Raw genomic sequence first — 22258 nt, forward strand, 5'->3', positions numbered from 1 at the left:
TGGAGGTGGGCGGAGAGAAATAAACTAAGAGAAGAGGTGTGTGTAGATGCAGTTTAGCTGAAGTCAAGGAGGCGCGTGCCTGGGGGTGGGGATAGGGGGAGGAGCAGTTCATTCTCCAACTCTTAGCTTCCTGGGGTCGCTGTTGATTCTGAGAGCTAGGAGGCGGGGCTTGGCATTACTGCGCACCCCCTAGGGGAGGGGAGGGAAGGGGTCACCTGGGGCCGAGGCTTTTGCGGCTGTCGTAGCCGGGGCGGGGTCACCCTAAAGGGGGCCTGGTCTTCCGCCTGGTTCTCCTTCCCTCGCAGTGCTCCTGTGAGCGCCCACTCGGTCTTCTTTTCCCCGCCTAATTTCTCCCTCCTAACGTTGGAGGGAGCCTGAGCCCGCCTGCGCGGCAGGGAGAAGGCCACTTCCCTTCATCTTCCCTGTTCCTAGGCCTGCGGGGGTGGCTGTGTAAGTCACTCTCCGATGGTATCAGGGAGGTAGGGTTTGAGCACGGGCCACCGGCTTCTTCCCTCCGGCCCTAACCCGGGAGTCCAGAGATTTGGGCTCCGGCCCCCACTGAAGCAGTGGCTGTAGGATCCGCTCAAGTCCTTCCTAGTCTCTGGGCCTCAGTTTCCTCTCGAAACGAGAAGAATGGAGTAAATGGCAGACCCTTCCAGCTCTGACATTCATGGGCCGGAGACGGAGGATTTCAAAGCCAAAGGCTTTGGGACCGACAGCAATAGATGAAGCGCTTTTCTTGATGGGCTTTCCCTGGATGTTTGCTTTCTTTGACAATGAAGGGTGGTAGGTAGAGGAGGTGGGACTGATGGGGGCGGGGAGAGGCTGGGGCGTTGTAGATCAAGGAGGCCGAACTTGTCTTCCCCGGAAATGAGTCAGGCCTGGTGTCCTGCTGGCTGCTCCACCTTCCCTGGCGTCTACGTCTGAAACACAAACAAAGGCCGGCGTGGGGCCGCGCGACGCTCTTCCCGCACCCTGGGGATCCGTTCCAGGCCTCGGCCCTCTAGACCTCAAAGCTCCGGCCCAGGAAGTTTCTACCAGGTAGAAAGAGGACGAGATACCGCAGGAAGGCACTAATTGCATGCGCCTGGTGGCTGGGGAGACGGTGACAGGTAAGGGGAAGACGATTCGGAAATTGAAACTGCCTTCTGGCACCTGCCCCGGGTCCACCTGTTGGAAGCGGAGGAGAGGGAGTGACATCACATTACCGGTCCGCTGAGAGGCGTCTGCTGTGGGCTCTTTAGGCCGATCAGCTTTCCGGGCCGCAAATGTAAATTTTACTGACCACAGTAACGTAATAATTTTTTATTTAACTTTTAGTGTCTGCCAGGTTTAGAGGGCAGAATTTGCCTAGATATTGAATAAAGATCACTTTGCTTTTGTCTGAGTTAACCTGAAAAGTCGAATTAAAGGGGAAGAGATGGAGACTGAAAAATATGGATAGACAGTACTCGCACAGGGAGCTTTTGAGGTGGAGGTAAAAATTCACCTTATCATTCGAAAAGCCCTTCATTTTTTACCTCTTTTTCAAAGAGAGATCTAATTTCTACATTTTCCTTCCTCCCCTAATTCTGTTGAGAATACCACCACTCTTCCTTCCGGTTCTGAACCTCACGGTCATTTTCCATTCTTCCATTTTTCCTTCCCTGGTTTCCATCAAGAGATGCCTTATCTATTCTACCTTAACATTTTTTCTAATTATCCTTGGCTGTAATTACAGGACTACCATCTTGCTTCACACCTTCTTCAATGCTTCTCCCCTTAACTAACTATGCAGTAGTTTCCTAATTGATCTCTTTGGCTGGTCTCTCCCCTTTCCAATTTATCATCTGCACAACTGCAAAACTGATTTCCTAAAGTATGGGTCTGACCTTGTCACTCCACTGGTGAAGAAGCTTCAGTTGTTTTCAATTACTTCCAGATTCATTTAACATTTTACACACACACACACACACACACACACACACACACACACACAAAATATCTCTCTCTCTCACCCTCCCTCCCCCCATAAAGGACATTCCATATGCATAGAGTGCTCTCCCTCCTCACCTCTGTCCCTTGGAATCCCCAGCTCACTTCTAGGCTCAGCTCAAGTACCACTTCTTAAAGAGGATTTTTCTAATCTCCCCAGTTATCATTTGTTTCCTGGCTGTGGGAGCTGGAAGGCCTGAGTTCGTCTGTCCCATGTACTGGTTGTTTGACCCTGATTAAGTCATTTAACCTATAAGTCCTCTAGGTAATTCCCTGAGACTTTGAATATAAAAGAAAGTGCCAACTTTAATTGGTAAAAAGAGTTTTCCAGGAATTGCCTATGTGAAGAAATTGCAAGTCCATTCCCTAGCTCTAGCCTTATCTTTGTATATGTTGTCTCCACCCAATAAAATATAAGCCATATATATGTATATATTGGGTACTTGATAAATGCTCATTGAATCAAATTTTTCCCCACTGAAAGGTGGATTTAGCTTTTGGAAATTGGCTAGAAAACTGATGCAATCATTTCCCTTTTTTCTCTTTCAATTTCAAGAATGATGGGCTTTTGGCCAGGGACAGATTGTGTCTAAGGAATTGTTTTCCTATGCTCAGACTGTTCCTTATGCGTGGAATGGCCTCTTTCCGCATTTTTGTCTTTTGAACTCATCCTTGAAATCTCCACAAAATGTCCCTGCTTCTAGAAAACTTTGCCTGATCTCCTCTCCAACTGGAAAATGATTTCCCTAAAACTTTACATAGTTCTTTGTTTTCTAGCTACACTTTTCCTGTAATACTATCTATTATTATCTTTGCTGATGTCTTGGTGCTTTCGCCAGTGGCTATCACAGCGCTTTGCACCTGTTAGGGATAAGGACTGGACCTATCATTTCATTGATATAGGAAACTTGCATATGAGTAAAATCTGCTAATGCAAGTCAGCATCTTCTCTTTGACTTTTACATATAGTCCTTATTTAGAAACTGAGAGGTTAAGTGATGTGCCCAAAGTCATAGAAGCAGTGCAGTAGTTGAACTCATATCATCCTGGTTCCAGTGTCACCTTTCTATCTATTATTCCATAAAAAGTCAATTAATTGAATTATCTAAAAGTCGTCTGAATAGTCCAGGTTCTGATTTGACTTGTCACATCTGAAAGAACCAATTATTTTACTAAATTTCAGCATTTTTATAAATTTATTGGAATGAAAGGGTTCTAAAGAATTTTGTATCTATTCCCTATGCAGTTATAAAGTGGTTGTTTTTGGTTCTGTTATTAGACTTAGTGGAGTTATACAGTAGACTTTGGTTTCATTACATATAGATAAGAGAGCATCTTAGTTACAGTTATTCAAATGTAGTTTTATATTTGCAATTGTAACTAAAGAGGGTTGAAAGTGATGTGTAGCCATTATAGTAGAAAATATTTTTAATATCAGGTTTTGAGCACAGCACCTGCAGGCACACTGAGGAATGGAACTCACACCCTTTTCTCAGAAAGTTATTTCAAGATAAATTAGTGCATTTAGTGGGCAGACAGGGATCTGGGGCAAGAGAATAGCAAACAACTGTCTCTATTCTCTAGTAAGTCATTTATCCAATACAATTGAGAACCCAATGCGAGAGACCCCAAATTCCTCAGAAATATACATTGGTTTTTGTTTTTACATCACATTTTTTAAAATAAAAAGCATTTTATTATTTTCCAGTTACATGTAGAGATAGTTTTCAACATTTGTTTTTATAAGATTTCCAATTTCAAATTTTTCTCCCTCCCTCCCCCCTCCCCTAGACACCAGGTAATCTGATATAGATTTTATATATATATAATATAGCATCAAACATATTTCTGCATTAGTCATGTTATAAGAGAAGAATCAGAGCAAAAAGGAAAAACCTCAAAAAAGAAAAACAACAGCACCAAAAAACAAAAGAAATAGTATGGTTCAATCAGCATCCATACTCCACAGTTCTTTTTTTTTTTTTTTCTGGATTTGGAGATCCCCTTCCATCATGAGTGCCCTGGAACTCTCCTGTACCATTGTATTGGTGACAAGAATCTAGTCCATCACAGTTGATCAACACACAATGTTGATAATATTGTGTACAATGTTCTTCTGGTTCTGCTCATCTCACTCATCATCAGTTCATGCAAGTCCTTCCAGGTTTCTCTGAACTCCTTCTGCTCATCGTTTCTTACAGCACAATAGAATTTCATTACATTCATATACCACAACTTGTTCAGCCATTCCCCAATTGATGGGCAGCCCCTCAATTTCCAATTTCTTGCCATCACAAAAAGAGCAGCTATAAATATTTTTGTACATCATTACATTTATTTTGAATATATTTCCCCTTCCCAGAAAGCTATCCCTTTTTAGAAATAATAAAAAAAGAGAAGCAAGTGATTCACCAAATCAATTAGTACATCTACTGTGTTTGACAGTATATATAATATACTATACCCATAATCCCCCAGCTCTGCAACATCTGGAGGGAAATAAATTTTCCCAGAGATTCTCTTGGACTGAACTTGATCATAACTACACAATTGTCAGTTTCCCTTTTATTTTGAGTATATTGTTTTCGAGGTTCTGCATGTTGTTCATTCATTTTGGTTTGACATTTTCTTCTCCAGCTCATTTTACAGATGAGGAAACTGAGAGAAACAGGGTAAGTGTCTGAGGCTAGATTTGAACTCACAAAGATGACTACCAGCCTGGTGTTCTATCCAGTGTCTCCTAGCTGCCTCAAGGTTCTGCATACTTAGCATCAGTTCACATATCTTCTCATGCTTCTCTGAATTCATCACATTCATTGTTTCTTATATGTATAATGCAGTAATGTTGCATGCTATTGATATAGTGCAGTTTTTTTTAGCTATACCTCAATTGATAGGGTCCATTCTTTTTTAAAATAATAAACATTTTTATTTAAAGTTTTGAGTTCCAAATTCAATCTGTCCTTTCCTTCCTGCCTCCTCTACCCCCTTCCTGAGGTGGTAAGCAATCAGATGTGGGTTATACATGTGCAATTATGTAAAACATCACCACATTAGTCATTTTTTACAAGAAAACTTGAATAAAAGCAAAAAATGAAAGTGAAAAATAGCATGCTTCAGTTTGTGTTCAATCAATATCAGTTCTTTCTTTGGAGGTGGATAGTATGCTTCATCATTAGTCCTTTGGGATTGTCTTGGATCATTTTATTGTTGAATAGTCAAGTCATTCACAGTTCTTCATCAAACAGTATTATCTCTTGCACAACATTCTCTTGGTTCTACTCACTTCACCATACATCAGTTCACACAAGGCTTTCCAGGTCTTTCTGAAATCTTGCTTGTCATTTCTTATAGAAAAATAATATTTCATCACCATCATATACCACAGCTTGTTTAGCCATTCCCCAATTGATGGGCATTCCTTTGATTTCTAATTCTTAGCCAGCACAAAAGGAGCTGCTATATATTTTGTACAAATATGTCTTTTTCTCTTTTTGTGGATGTCTTTGGGATATAAACCTTGCAGTAGAATTGCTGGAACAAAGGGTATGCACGGTTCTATAGTCCTTTAGTTATAGTTCCAAATTGCTCTCCAGAATGTTTGGATCTTTTCACAATTCCACCAACAGTGGATTAGATTTAGTTCCAGTTTTCCTACATCCCCTCCAGCATCCAATATTTTCCCTTTTTGTTATAGTTGCCACTCTGATAGGTGTGAGGTGATACCTCAGAGTTGTTTTAATTTGAATTTCTCTGATCAATAGTGATCTAGGTAATTTTTTCATATGACTAGATAGCTCTCATTTATTTGTCTGAAGGGGCTCATTCTTTTTAACAATGTACCTAGAGCAGAGGAAAAATACTTTGCTCCTTGCCACAGTCCTACTTAGATTGTGTGTATATATAATAAACCTAATGTTCATATTATTTTTCCAGTTATGTCACTAGTAGTATTTGTATATAACTTTATAAAAGTTTGTATATAACTTTATAAAAGTGTTTTATATACATATTTGCTACCATTCTGTAATCAATCCATAAATAACAATTAAGCATCAGTGTGCCAAGTATTTTGCTATACATTGTGTATCCAAGTACAAAAAAAGAAATAATACCTGTGGAAATTTATTTTGATTTGGGGACCCTACCTTTAGGCTGAGATTAGAAAGCCTTTGGCCCTCAGGGTCTCTTCTGTGTGGGAGGTGCTGGTGCCCCTCCCCCTCTGCTTCAGCTGAGCCAAAAAGTCCTGTGGGCTGTACAAGATGTCAGGTTAGACAGCTGGGGGGAAAAAGCCCCCAGCTCCCTCTGATCTGAGCGGAGGTATCCGAGAGATCCTGGGCTTGTCCAGGCTGGGCTCTGGTGTAGCACGTGAGGCTCGAGTGCACCCTCTCCCACCCCACCAGCTGCAGCCCTGGCTGGCAGATTAGCTTGGTCTGTGGGGGCACAGGAAGCCCCGAGTTTTGAGTGGAGAGAAGAAAAGGTATAGACCTGGGAGTTAGACAGGAAGGGATCGGACAAGGAGATGGTGGGGGGTGGAGGGGGGAGGCTGAGAAGAGGACTGGAGGCTGGCTGACAAGATTAGAAAGGTTGGAGCTCGGCAGACTAGAGACAGGGCTACAAGGACGCAGGAGAAGACAAGAAGGACTAGGAGCAGAGAAAAGAGAGGCCGAAGGGCAGACTGACAGAGCAGACAGACAAAAGGTCAGTGAGAGAGAAACACAGGGATTCAGCGGTGGCAGTAAGGAGAGGGAAGTTAGAAGCAGGGGGATTTACAAAGTGAAAGGGGCTTGGAGTTAGAATAAAGGACCTGAGTGCCCTAAGGCAAGAGGCGGCTAAGGCCCTTATTGTATTAAAAAAGTGCGAGGCCAGCAGGTAGGAAAGAGACACACCACAATGCAGTCAGGTTGTACATTTTATTTCCCTGTATTCTTAATTTTAAATAGTATCTCATAAATAAACTCTGCTTTGATTATTTAGTTAAGAGGCTTCTTAATCTTTTGCTTATCAATTTGGGAGCAGTGTGGTGGAACTTTATAAATGGCCCACATTAAATTAATAGCAGTCAGATAGCCAAATAGTCAAAAGTCCCCAAATTAGTCCTCCAGTCAGATTAGCCCCAAATTAGGCCCAGTCATCAAAAATAGTTATACATTTGAATGGTGACCATGAAGGGACTTACAGCCCAATTATAATTTTTCATAAACTTATAATTTTTCATAATTCCAATTATAAATTTTTTGTCAGATTAGATTAGCTAGTGAATAATTAATTTTTTACATACCTGTTCTCAAGGAGCTTATATTCTATTTGGGGAGACAAACATGCGTGTGTGTGTATGTATGTGTATATATATATATAAATAAAAATAAAGTATATACAGAATAAATACAAGATATTAGGTAGAAAGGCATTAGCATGTGGGGTTTGTGAAAGGCTTTGTGGAAAAGTAGTATTTGAGTTCCATCTTGAAGGAAGTGAGGGATTCTGTGAGGCAGAGGTGAGGAATGCATTATAGACATGAAGATGGCAAAAAGGAGTGCCTTGTGAGAAATAGAGAAGGCCCCATTTGGTTGAATTGCAGAGTTTGCAAAGCGGAATACTGTATAATAAGGCTGAAAAGGTTGTAAAGGGCTTTAAAAGCCAAGCATCGGATTTTATATTTTATTCTAGAGGCAATAGGGAGGCCCTGGAGTTGGGGAACAATATGATGAGACTTGCACTTAAGGAAAATAAATCACTTTGGCAGCTTTGTGGGGAATGGGTTGGAGTGGGAAGAGACTTGAGGCAGGAAGATCAGTTATTCCATTACTGTAGTCTAGGTGAGAGGTGATGAGTGTCTGAACTGTGGGGATGCCATGAGTAGAGAGAGCTCTGATTGGAGAACAAGGTGGAAATAGAAATGGCAGGATTTTGCCACTGATTAAATATGTAGGGCGAGGGAGAGTGAGTGGTAGAGGTTACTGCCTAAGTTCCAAACATGGAAGACTGGAACACTGGTGGGACCTTGACAGAAGTAAGAAAGCTTGATAAAAGGGAGGATTTGCAAGGGTTCTAAATCTGAGGTGGAGCAGTGGATAAAGCACCTGCCCTGGATTCAGGAAGACCTGAGTTCAAATCTGGCCTCAGACACTTGACACTTACTAGCTGTGTGACCCTGGGCAAGTCACTTAATCCCCATTGAACCACACACACACACAAAAGACTATTTCAAGATAATTTTTTCCCTTTGTAGTCCTATGTATTTTATGCATTTAAAAACATTCTCAGAAGGGGTCCATAGCTTTCACCAAACCGTTAAAAGGATCAATAACACAGACAAAAAGGTTAAGTATCCTTATTTTAAGAGGAAGATATACCTTTTTACAGATGAAGAAGCTGAAGATCAGAGAAGTTAAGTGACTTCACCTGGGTCACATAGGAAGTTTAGGATCCAGGACCTGGACTCAGATCTTCTGACTGAAGATCAGTGCTCTTTTCAGTATACTGTACTGCTTCTCTAGGTCTCATCAATCCTAAAAGAAGAAACACAGAGACAGCATAGATATTAAACCCACATTTCATAGGATTGCACAGGTAGAAAGGACCTTTTAGCACTTCCTCTTTTCTCAGGACCCAAAATGAACAAAGGCAAAACCAATCGTAATTCAACATTTTAGACAAGTTGAAATGCCCAGAAGATAGGGCCATCTATATCTAAGGCCAGCTGGGAAACTTTAAAGAGAAATCTGAGTTGTGGAGATGCCTTGAATCTGACTTTTCCAAGACTTGATTTGATGGTTTGATTTTGTTTTCCAGGTCAGGAAGCATACTTACCCTGGGAACTAACCAAATTCCTGCCCTTCCACCTCCCCACCCCCACACCAAATTAGCTTACCAAGCTAGTGTATAATCTGAAAATCCTATTTGGAAAAATCTAGATTTGGTCTGGAGATAAAATACAGGCAGACCATAAAATCACAGAATTACTGGTTTAGTAAAAAGAGCTCTGGACCAGGTGTCAGGAGACCCACAGGTAACCTGCAGTACAGAACTCAGGGCAAGTCCCTTAGGTTCTTCAACTGTAAAATAATAGTAATACTTAAAAAAAACTGGACATCTTTAATTTTTCATTAATGTAAGGAACTTCCCCTTCAGGAAAGTCAAGTCAACAATCTCTTATTAAGTGCCTACTGTATTCCAGGAAGTATGCTAAGCTATAATTACAAAGAAAACAGTTCTTATTCTCAAGGAGCTCACATTTTGATTGGGGAAACAACATATACAAATGAAATAGACAGGATAAATTGGAAAGAATCTTATAGAGAAGGCATTCTCTCTATCAGTGCAGATCAGCTTCTGCTCTGTAACTTATAGCCTTAATTGAAATAACATGTACATGTAACATGATTATAACATTTTTGTGCACTTTAAGATCTGGACAGCACTTTGTTCACAATAACTGTGAGATTATTATAACAAATATTCCCATTTTGAGGATGAGGAAACTGAGGCACAAAGCAGTTAAATGACTTGTCCAGAATCACATGGCTAGTAAGTATAAGAGCATCTTGATGTTGGGCCCAGTGCACTCTCTATCATACCATATTGCCTACAAAATTGGGATGATAGTACCTGCCTCCTACGTACCTCATTTTGTTTTTGTGACAGTCACCTGAGATATTGGATATGGAAATGTATAAAAATAAAGTATGGAAATATAAAATGCTGGTGTTAAATAATTCCAAAGTGAAATGGGCTGGTCCAGAAAGGTTTTCATGATTTCATGATGTAAAAACTTAGAGTATCCTTAAATATCACTTAGCCAGCCCCCTCATATTACAGATCAGATAACTGGAGGTCTTCAAGTGGACTGTATAATTTACTTGCTGAGGATATTGTAGAGGAGATTCCTACTCAAGTATGGGTTAGACTAGATGCTGTTTGACATTCCATCCAACTCTGGGATTTGAGGAGTCCTATAATTCTTTGAAGACATATGATGGGATGAGAATAACACAAAGTACCACGTGGAGTATGATGTACTTCATATAAGTAATGAAGGAACACAGTAGAAGAGTTAGGTATGCTTTATATTTAAAAAACAGAGGAGAGGAGTTTTGTAACAGCTTTTAATGATAGTAATGAACATTGATGAGACTGGAGAAGAGTAGAAGGCTTTCTGGGAAGGAGGAGATGCTAAAACAGAAGGGAAAAAGAATAGGAGTTAATCCTTGGGTCTTTTTCTGCCCCTCCCCTCATACCCCATTCTTTGGGCTCTGGTGCAGCATAAGAGAAAAAGAATATCCAGTGTGTATTCCCTCTGGCCTTCAAGAAGTTTTCTTAATGTCTAACTTGACTCCCTGTTGTTGTATTAAAAACCATTTCCTCCAGTTCCGAGGCATTATGGACAATTAACTACCTGGGTTATCATACTTTGTACCTTACACAGGATTCAGAAATTCAGAATTTTAGCATCACAGGATTTAAAGTTGAAAGGGTATTTAGGAAATGGTCTAGGACAACCACCTTGTTTCTATAGTTGAGAAAATGGTGACCCAGAGAGATTATGTGATTTACTCCAGTTTACAATGAGTGGTAGACCAGGAATTTTAATCCAGAATTTTTGGTCTCCAAATCCAATGTTCTTTCCACTGTGCCACTTACTTCCTAACAATGAATGTCATAGAGAAGCCTTTTCTTCTCTTGTTATCTCTTCTACTTTTCCTAATCCCTCCCTTGCTTCTCTTCTTCTTCTTTATTTCTACCTTCTTTTTCTTCATTATCCTTCTGAATCTTTGCTGCCTCCCTAGTAGCTGAAATTTTAGGATTGTTGGAGCTTTGAATTTCAGAGGCTAAGTTTCATGTGATAATGAAACATTTTTAAAAATCAAAAGGAAACCTTTAAAATTATTTTGAAACTTGCTAGTGCCTTAACCTTTTAAAGTGCACTTGTCTTCTGTCTCCTGAGAGCTAATGGGAGTCGTGAACTATCATGGAGAAGAAAATGTACCCTTTAAGTCCTGTAAATTTCTTGTGTTACATCTAATCAGGGTAAGCTCTATTAAAAAAAAAATTAACTTGGGGGCGGCTAGGTGGCACAGTGGATAAAGCACCAGCCCTGGATTCAGGAGTACCTGAGTTCAAATCTGGCCTCAGACACTTGACACTTACTAGCTGTGCGACCCTGGGCAAGTCACTTAACCCCCATTGCCCTGCCCAAAAAAACAAACAAACAAACAAAAAAATTAACTTAACTATAACTAATCTGAAAAAATATATAACTGGACTTATATGAAAAATTATAAGTTTAGAAAAATTATAATTGGGCCATAAATCCCTTCGTGGTTGCCTTTCAGATGTAAAAATATTTTAACTTACTTGAGGCTAAGCCAGCTGGGGGGCCTAATCTGTAGATGTTTGACTGGCTGGCTATCTGACTGCTATTAATTTCCTAAACCAATCTGTTAGGGCCTTTAAAAAATTCCCCCATACTGCTCTGCTCCCAAATTGATAAGCAAACAACCTGACTACTTTTAATATAAGGGCCGCAAGGGGCAGCTAGGTGGCGCAGTGGATAGAGCACCAGCCCTGGAATCAGGAGTACCTGAGTTTGAATCCAGCCTCAGACACTTAACACTTACTAGCTGTGTGACCCTGGGCAAGTCACTTAACCCCAATTACCTCACTTTAAAAAATAATAATAATAATAATAAGGGCCACCTCTTGCCTGAGGGTATGCTGTTTGGACCTGTTTACCTCCAATCCTCTCCAACTTTCACTCTTTTTCTCCTTCACTCCAGCTCCCCTGCTTCCCTTTCACTGCTCAGCTCCATTCTTCTAACTCCAAGCCTCCTTCACTTTTTCGCCCCCTCTGCGTCTTCTCTACTTGCTCCGTCAGTCTGCCCCACTTAGCGTCTCAGCGTCTCTAGAGTCCCTTTCTCACCGACCTCTCAGCCTCTCTAGCCTTCTCTCACCGACCTCTTTGCATTCTCTTAGTCCTTTGGTATCCTCCCAGCTGTCCTTCTGTCTAACTCCCTGGTGTGTATGTGTATGTGTATCTTCCTTCTCTCCCCTCATACCTCAGGCTCCCTGCACCCCCGCACATGCGGAGCTAATCCGATGGCCAAACTAGGGCTGTGGGGGGGCTTGAGTGTCCATGGGTACCACACCCAGGGCTCGAGGGGTCTGTCAGGACAAGCCTGGGATCTCCAGGGCCACTCCTCTCAGGGCGGAGGGAGCTGGGGCTTTCCCCAACTGTCCACCCAGCCAGTTCTCTATGGCCCATGGGTTTCTCCACTCCACTGAGGGCACCAGCCCCTCTTACACAGAGAAAACCCCTGAGGGCCTAAGGCTTTTTAATCTCAGCTCAAAGGCAGGGCCCCCAAATCACAATAAATTCCCACAGCTCTGAACCTTTTACCCCCAAAATAAGGAAATGACATATTTAGAAAACATCAGTGGTAATTATAAAAAGCAGAAGAAAGAGGCTGATTAACATTTCTTTCTCAAGGAAAAAAAAATACATACATATATATGTGTGTGTGTGTGTGTGTGTGTGTGTGTGTGTGTGTATATAAAAATTGAAAGTCATTCTGGCATTCTTAGCAGCCATGGTTAGCCTAAGAGTAAAAGTTATGTTTCTGAAATCCTTGGTCTCCTTGTTTATGAAAATGGTGATCTTATCTTTGTGTTAGAAACTGTCAGGGCTGCCTGTTTCCATAAGGAAGAGAAATATATATTAACTTTCTCAGTCATTTAAAAATATCAGCACCTGCCATCACTTCTATAACTCAGTTTTCTTTATATGATTATTTGCTCAGGATGTTCCATTAAAGGCTTCAGTTTTTATACCTTGGGCCTGAGAAGCTGGATTGATTTGAGAGTCTCCTCCCTTTCTTTTCATATATGCATCACTCCAATGTTAACAGGATTAAAGGAGTCTGAAAGGGACTTTTTAATGTGTACAAGTATCAGTACCTAGTTTTCCATTTAACCTTATTGTATCATCTTACTACTGATGATTTTTAACTTTACTGTAACTACATAAGGGTCCAAAGTGGGAAGAATTCCTCATCAGAGAATGAAATTCTGGTCTGTCTTCCTTTTCTAATTTCTTCAAGGTATCTTTTCTCCTATACTGTCCACTGAATTACTAGCACGCACAGGTCAAGTACACTATTACACTTGACTCTGATAGGAGGAAATTTCTAGTACATTCTTCACAGGTTAGTTATACTTTATTTTATTGGTTCATTCCTCTGGATTCAGTCCCTTACAGTAAAGGTTTTTCTTGCTCTCCCACTTCCACCATTCAGTCCCAGGTCAAGCTCCTTAAAATAATACACCTAGGTAAGTGTCCTGAACAGTTATTTACTTTCCTAGAAGCCTAGAGGCTTCTTGTTTAAATCATCGTGTTTTGTTTTGTTTTTTAATAGGCCTTCATTTCTTCCTTCCTAAACAGTTTCCAAACTGGTTTTCCCATATATAGTTTATCTTCCTTCAATAAGTCCTCCATTCCATTTCCCAAGTAATCTTCCTAATGAACAACTATCACCATGTCACTTCTTTACTCAGAAACCTTCAAGTGGCTTCCCATTTCCTAATGAAGTATAAACTCCTGACTCAGGCATTCAAGATTCCCCACATTCTGGCTCCAACTTTCCTGTCCTTTATTTTTCAGTATTCTTCATGTTTTCTACATTTCAGCCTAACTAGATCATTCTTCATCTCCTATTTTATCCTGCTGTATCTCTGTGCCTTTGCTCTTGTCATACTTCACATCTGTAATGAATTCCTCGCCCACCCCCAACCCCGTCCACTTGTTGATGTCCCTCCTTCAAGGACCAGCTAAAATTCGACCTTTTCCATGAAGTTTTCCTGACTAGTCTCCCTTTCTCCTTACCCTGCACTCTTGTAAAAGGGATCTTTCCTTTCATCCAGTTTCTCATAGCACTTTCTCTTAACCATTCTTTGTATTTTTGTCACTCTCTCATGTATTGAAGTCTTTTTTATACTTGTCATTCACTCCACTAAGATCATAAGATCGCAGGATCATAGATAGTGAGCTCGAAGGGCACTTTCAGGTCATTAGTCTAACTCTGTCCTTTTAAAGATGAGGAAAATGAGGGCCAGAGATATTGACTCAGATCCTTGATAACAGGGCCAGTATGGTATCTATCTTTATGTCCCAAAGCCAGCATAGTGTCTTGCATATAATAAATTGCTCAATTAAATAATGGATTGTAAAAGATAGCTGCTGATATCCCTCCCAACTCTAAAATTCAGTAGTTTTGAAATGTTGAATTGAAACACTTCAATTTTCTAATTGGACTCCTATAAACCTCTTATAGGAAGTTCTGTTTTTTACTGCCTTCTTTCCCCAGCCTTTGGCACAGAAATAGTGGTTCTTAAACTTCTTTGCCCCAGCATCCCTTTACACTCTTAACAGTTACTGAGAATCTCTGAGACTTTGTTTATATGGGATATGTGTGTATCAATATTTACCACCTTAGAAATTAAAACATATTAGTATTATTATAAAATAGTTTTGACCTCCCCTACCCCTGAAAGGATCTTAAAGACTCCCAGGTATCCACAGACCATACTTTGAGAACCACTGGCTTAAGCTTTTTCTACCCAACTAACTCCTAACACTATCAATAAGCTATCCCAGGTTCTCTTATGTGACTTTTGTCTCTCTTGAATTATGAGGTGCTTTCTTGTTCTTCCCTGACTTCTTTTTCTCCCCACAAAGTCCCTTTAGCAATGTTATCTCTGTTTTATTGTGTTTTTATTTTGTGAAATATTTCCCAATCACATTTTAATCTGGTTTGGCAGCCTGGACTCTACTTCTGGTCAGTCCCCCGCCAAGACTAACCCAGTCTGTGTGAGCTAATGGTTAGAGCCTCTTGTGGGAGGAGGTCCCCTGGGCCATGGGCCAAAATGATATTGTTTCTCTTTTACAGATGAGGAAACTGAGGCTCAGAAAAGTGACTAAGGTCTCATTTATGGCCACACAGGTTCAATGACAGTCACTCAGTAAACATTAAGCAACCACTCTGTGCCAAGCCCTGTGTTAAGCATGAGGGATACAAAGAAAAGTAATACAATCCTTGTTCTTAAGGGGCTCACAGTCTAATATTATATAGGAGCAACATGCAAACAGTTCTGTAAAATAAGCTGTATACAAATTGCATTATATACCATATAATTATATATAATATATTTACATTTTTGTAATAAAAATATTAATATTTCTTGGTGAAGTGGTTTGAAGCTTTGTGATGAAAAACAACATGCCTGGGCATTGTTTTTTGAGTATGCAGATTTTTTTAGTCCCATAACTCTGTACTTGTATCAGTTCAGTTCACTGTTCTGAATAGAAAAGAGAAGTTTAGAGCTTGGGGTAATGAGAAATAATACATAGCAAGCATACATACAGTGTTTTTATATAATCCTCCCCAACAAGGAAGAACATGAAATGCTTGGGGATCAAAAGTTGTTGAGAAGAACAAAACATGAACAAAGGAAGACAGTTTTTCCATCTAGTAATTTTCAAACTTTTCTAGAGGTGTCTTGCACTTAGGAGTAGAGATATGTGCACCTTAAACAACAAGTGTAATTAATCTAGGGCAGACCTAAACCCTGGTCCTGGCACATAGTAGGTTCTCAATAAATATTTTTAAAGGAGTGAAGTGATAAGCAATTAGGCATAAATAACAATTGTATCTTTTCCAGGTACCTAGAACATTAAAAAACAGATTTGTCTGAGGAGTCTAACTTAGCAAATTATTCTCTTTGATGTTTTCACAAATGGCATTAATTTTACACAGTAGAGTATAAATGAATCACAGGGCTCAGATATTTGGACACTTAGTGACTTGGATAATAATTAATCAAAATCCTTTGATTTATAACAGTTTCTTTTCTCTGAGTACTGTATATTCATGTTTTAATTATGCCAGGCTTTTAGGTGTTAGAGTTCCACACAGGAGTTTATGTCAAGTAAGTACAAAAACCTTGGGTGACTAAATTCTATGGCCCAATGAACTGATGAAAGCATTAGAACTAGATGTCCACTTCATTCTGCTGGTATCAGTTAAGGAAAAGACATTTAAATATTTATCTAAGAAAAACAATTTAACCCTTCTTTTCTGACAAAAAAATTGTTGGAGTAGAAGTTTTTAATGTTTTTGTTTGTTACCTGTTGTTACATTTCAGTTGGTCAAACAGTAAAGAGAAAGGAAGGAAGAAAGAAAGGGGCCCAAAGTTCAGGCTCCTACCTCAGTTTCCGTGTGTTTCCTAGGCATAGATTGTACCCTAAATGCTAAGGTTTGGTCCTTCTTTGCAAGGAGAATTGGGAGAAAGAATGTGGGTAGTTCAGTGTAATCCATGAAAAATTTATGAAACAGCATTTCTTAGGTGCTTATTATGTGCTAAGTTCTGGGGATCCAAATAGAAAAAAAATCAGTCTCTGCTCTTAAGGAGCTGAGAGTCTAACTGGGGAAGACAGCAAATGTAAGAAGATAGAGAGGTCTGTAGATTTCAAGGGGCAGCTGCAGGATGGGTGGCAAAGTCAAGGAATTAAGATGCATTGGAGGTTCTACCCCACAAATGGCTACCGCTACTGGTAGGAGAGAAGTGGGCCCAACGGTCGTTGTGGAGAAGGGATTTTGGCTTTCCTTCAGCAGGAGTGGGGAGTGTTGGGGAGGGTCAGCATCTGGCCAGGAGGATACAACAAGGAATTGAAGGACATGGGCATGAAGGTTGGAGGTGAGCTATGGGACAGAGAATGGGAAGGTGGTCTTGTTTGTCAGCAGCTCCAGCTTGAGCCTCCAAACGCCTACAAAAAAATCAACTCTCAAACTACATATCCTTTTAATTATGAGTGGCATCAACCTCTTTCATATGAATAGTACATTTTGTTATTTGAAGTAGGAAAAGCCCAGTGGATGGAAAATAACTGTAATCTAGACTATTATATGCAGCTAGATAGACAGTCTATAGAATTTGTTCAACTGCATGTAGCATTGTAAACCTCCCTCTCCCCCTTACTTTGAGCCCTTAGTTAGCCATTGTAAGGTTCTAAAGTGTATTGTGGGTCAGAATGCCCTCCAAATCATAGCTCATGTATCCCCATTAATGTTTTCTTATTGCCAGTCAACCAGGTGATGCACAGACATTTTAATTAAGTAAAAATGTAAATAAAGTAACCACAGAATATCTCTCTTACACCCCCACAAATGACCTTAAATGTATTCTCTGACAACTATATATACACCCATTGGGGAAAATGGATCTTTATATAAATGATATGTGGGAAAACCATACATGGGGAACACAAATGGTCTTTGCACATTCTTGAAAGGATGTATAAGTAAGGAACATATATAACACTCATGTAGGGGGTAAATCATGCCTCCTTCATTACACTGTACTTTTGTCTTTGTATGCACACTATGTGCCAGGCATTAGGGATACAGACAAATAAATGTTCATTGAATTGAAAGACTTTCCTTTCACCTCTTTCTACAATGAAAATTCTTTTTAAGTGAGTTAATCAACAAATTCTCATTGTACAACTACTATGTGTTGTAGCTAGTAACCTTTTAAGAAACCCACTACTCTTGAGAAACATAATTTCCATTACTTAAAAGAACTGAATCTTAACAGGGATCGTTGAAATAAGAAATGTTCAAGTGAAGCATCTTAGGGGACCGTGAACATTATTTAAGGTAACCAGGACACAAATAAGACCATTTGAGTTAAATTGTAAGTTCCATGACCAGGGGAATATATAATTTTTAAATTGACCCCATTGCCCAGCACTGAGTCCTGCACAAGGTAGATACATACTCCATGTTTGCTGAAGAAAGTAACTCAAGAGTGAGCTAAAATTCTACTTCCTTCCTAAAGACTTTCCTGACCATCCCCTCTCCCTCCTATTATGTGTGTAAAGAAAACTATTTTGTGTTTGCTTTATATTATGGTAACTTTGTCTTATGTCTGGAAACTATTTTGCGTTTAAACTATAGTAAATTTGTCACGTTTGTTATAGCTTCATTAAGAAGTTAAACTATGGGGCAGCTAGGTGGCGCAGTGGATAGAGCACTGGCCCTGGAGTCAGGAGTACCTGAGTTCAAATTTCGGCCTCAGACACTTAACACTTACTAGGCTGTGTGACCCTGGACAAGTCACTTAACCCCAATTGCCTCACTTAAAAAAAAAAAGTTAAACTATAAAATAATAGTAGTAATAACAAGTGACATTTATAGAATGACCTGAAATGTTTCATGGCAGCCTATGATAGAAAAATGCAAAATGATCCTTGCTCCTGTTGATTTTTTCTTTCTTCTCCCTTTCACAGCAAGTTCCAAGAATTATACATTTTTAGACTATAGATATTAATGTAGCTGTTCAAGTTGGTAGCCACCAGAACTTTCCTAGAAATATACCCTAAACATGAGACTGTTGCAGGTCACAATCTACTCAAAACCATGGCTTATGAGCCCCTACTGATACTTTACTTTTACTAGGGTAATCAGAGGACACAATCATTTATAATTACTGCTTTGTAATACAGTTTGAGATCTGGTACTGTTAGACTACCTTCTTTTACATTTCTTTTCATTGATTCACTTTATGTCCTTAAGCTTTTGTTCTTCCAGATAAATTTTGTTATTATTTTTTCTAGCTCTATAAAAATTGTTTTGATAGTTTGATCAGTATGGCACTAAATAAATAGATTTATTTATGTAGGATTGTAATTTTTATTATATTGACTTGGCCTACCCATGAGCAATTTCTCCCCCAGTTGTTTAGATCTTACTTTATTTATGAAAATTAAAAGTGTATGAAAAGTGTTTTATAGTGACACAATAGTTTAAAGCAAAGGAGATTTAATTTTAGAAAGCATAGAAAATTAGTGGCAGAAATTTACCTCATATACAGTCTCCCACAGGTTACCACACCACCACTAGGGAAGGTGAGAAAGGACAAGGAACCTGTGTGACCAAAGAATGCATAGATATGGGTATATGTATAGGGAATAGGTGTGGTAAGGGAGCACAAATGGCCAGATACATGTGTAGAGAACACACATGGAGGGCAGCTAGGTGGTGCAATGGATAGAGCACCGGCCCTGGAGTCAGGAGGTCCTGAGTTCAAATCTGGCCTCAGACACTTGACACTTCCTACCTGTGTGACCTTGGGCAAGTCATTTAACCCTCATTGCCCAACCAAAAAACAAAAAATGAAAAATATTAAGTTGGTTATTGACAACCAGAGAACACACATGGCCAGAGAACATGTGAAGCCAGAGCTGCTTATATCTACCACACTCTAGACCTTCTGCTGTTCTTTATCATTGTGCTAATGCAATGGCATCTCTGATAGACTGCTATTCTTTTACCATGTGTTGCTCTTCAGCTGCAATGTAGCTTTTTCACTGAGATGCTACTGTTATCTGTTTCTATCAGCTGGTCTTTAACTGTAATGGCACTTATTCCCCTAAGGACAAAGTTTTTCAAATTGTGGGACACCTGGGGTGGAGCTTTGCGTGGTGTGTAAAACAATGGACAAAATGATTGGATGTTTCCAATAGTAACATCCATGGCTTCTGAGGAGGTAGTGATGGAGGTTCCCTGTGAGATGAGTTCCTCTTACAGGAAATCTTCATTTTACTGTTGAGCCTACTGCAAAATCTCTGTGTCTTCCTGCTTTACAAGATCTTTGTGTCTAGCATCTCTTGGCTTGCATGGGGAAGGCTCTGTCACCTAAGCTAAAGTGGCCAAACTTCACCTTTGCCTAACTACTATACTTCAAAAAGTATATATATGTTCCTTATTCTCATTACCATAAACAGGGAGGTCTTCAGGTGTGATAGAAGGCTGAAAATTCTGTGACCTTGAGACAGGGAATGCCCAGGAACTAGGGGGATTGGGCTTTACCTACAAGCCTGGTACATCTGGGGACAGTGTGGGTGGACATGTAAACAGGTTGGTGGATTGGTCATAGGGAAATCAGATTAGAGAGGCATTGAAGTAGTCCATAGACATAAAGGGGTGGGGGGAGGTGTCCAGAAGGTAAAGATTCCAAGCAAGCTAGAAAAGAAAGGAACTAGGAACACTGGAATTAGAGTTGATCAAGAAGGGAAAATAAGGTAATAGATGGAAGGAAGATGTAGGAAGTTACAGGGTGTTGGGAAAGGGAGGTCTTGAAGGGAGGGGTAATAAAGAATGTACTGTATAGCTTTTGAGGAACACTTTTGAGAGGTAGCCATGGAGGTAAAGCCTGTGTGTGTGTGTGTGTGTGAGCAAGAGAGAGAGAGGGGACAGCTAGGTGACCCAGTGCATAAAGCACTAGCCCTGGATTCAGGAGGACCTGAGTTCAAATCCAGCCTCAGACACTTGATGCTTACTAGCTGTGTGACCCTGGGCAAGTCACTTAACCCTCATTGCTCTGCAAAAATACAAAAAACAAAAGAGAGAGATCAGGAAGAGGAAAAAAATTGGATTAGAGGCATGGAACTGTTGTTTTCTCCTTTGTTTCTGAAAAGAACCAATGACATCATGGAGTGATGTCTTGACTTGTGAATGATTTGGATTTAAGTAAGGCAGAGTTGCATAAAGTCATCCATCTCATTCTCTTTCAGAGTCATAGATATCCAGTGACAAGACAAAAGTCAAGATGACTAGCTATGGCCCAGGATGCAGTGGATGACCTTGGCATCTGATGTCTGACCAAGCTCTGGGTGCTCCACAGGACCTGCTTCAGACACCTTCATGGCCTTTGAATCAGATTGTTCTCATCTACCCATTTCACTAGGCAAAGTCTTCATATGCTTGAAGTAGACACTCCCCTGACTCACTGATAGTCTGAGGCTTGTCGATTCCTCTCAACCTGGTTTAGCCCATCTTCAGTGATGGTCTACTGTGGTGTGGCCTTTGGGTATGCTACAGATTTTTGGAGCTACAGGTCAGGGTTGGGTGACACATGAAAATCATAGGTAGGTACTCAGCCCTGAAAAGGGCTTGACAAGCCCTCATACCAGAGGTGCTATTCCTCCCTCACCACCCCATACATCCTTCACATAATATTAATGTGAATTGAAAGAAGGTAAAGAAAGGAAGAGGTGGCATAAAACAATAGAAAGAGGTGGGGCTCTGAAGAGGATCTGAGTGTTAATACTGTTTCAGGCATTTATCATGATATGATTATAGCCCATCGAGAAATTCTATGCTATGGCCATACACTTTGACTTTGTTATGCCACAGTTCTTTGAAGAGTATTTGAACTAAAAGAAGAAATTGCCATTTTTCTGAATAATTCTTGTAAAGATGAAGTGAGTTCATTTTATGATAAGAATCTCCTCCTAAAATATTTATATCTTGTGTATATTTTTAAAACTGACTAAACAAAATAAATCAATGCAAGATCCTCAACATTTACACTCTAAAACAGAAAGATAAAGTTATTGCATTAATGTAAAAGTTAGAGCTATGTATAATACATTTATAAAAATATTTTTGATATATTTCCCAATTTGAAATATAATTACCCTGCAAATGAAATAGAAGAAAGTTAAGAACTGCTTTTTAATTACCTGACTACTCTATAGAAGCAATTCTCACTCCTCTAAGGAAATAGATATTTCTAAAATGAATGGACAAGAAAACAATTTGTTTTGGACAAACATGATATATTTGGTTTTATTCTATCTGAACAAGAATGGTTAATAGATACATGATAATATATTGGCAATCACTTAAACACTTACGCTTTGGCTGTGGGTGAATAAACATTGCTTTTCTTTACCACAGTTTTACAAATTTTGCTGAAATTATGGCCTATTTGTATGAAATGGGGTTTTCTGTTGTAGCTGCTATAAAGATAAAATATTTGACTTCAATGTTTGAAGAGTTAGGAGCAGCAGTATCATCAGTGAGAGCACATTTTTGAGAAATTTTACATCTAAAAGAAGCCTTCACATTACATTAATAGTATTATGGTTATCATTTTATATATTAAAATGGGAAAATTGTTAAGAATGTTATCAATAAATAGATGTTGGTTTTTATTGTATTTAGGTGTTATAAAATTGAAATAAATTCCAATTTTACTTGAATAAAATATTATCTAAGAAAATTGTTTGCATAATTTATTTCATGTAAAAAAAGAGGTCTGTGGCTTCACAGTTCGGAAACCACTGTATTGGAGAAAGCTTTGTAGTTTTTAGCTAGTGTTATCCTTTGTTCTTTTCTGATGTGACCCTGGCCAGCTTCACCTAGCCATCCATTCAGCTAGC

General features: G+C 39.6%; 1 long non-coding RNA gene across 1 annotated transcript; it reads left to right on the forward strand.

The window, feature by feature from the left end:
* The first annotated feature begins 46 nt into the window (after positions 1 to 46).
* LOC122741011 lies at positions 47 to 22098 on the forward strand. Its single transcript, XR_006354802.1, has 2 exons — positions 47 to 1112; positions 20606 to 22098. It is a non-coding gene; the product is annotated as an uncharacterized LOC122741011 (long non-coding RNA).
* Positions 22099 to 22258: the final 160 nt, after the last annotated feature.

Source organism: Dromiciops gliroides, chromosome 2, assembly GCF_019393635.1.
Source record: "Dromiciops gliroides isolate mDroGli1 chromosome 2, mDroGli1.pri, whole genome shotgun sequence".
Lineage (NCBI taxonomy): Eukaryota > Metazoa > Chordata > Mammalia > Microbiotheria > Microbiotheriidae > Dromiciops > Dromiciops gliroides.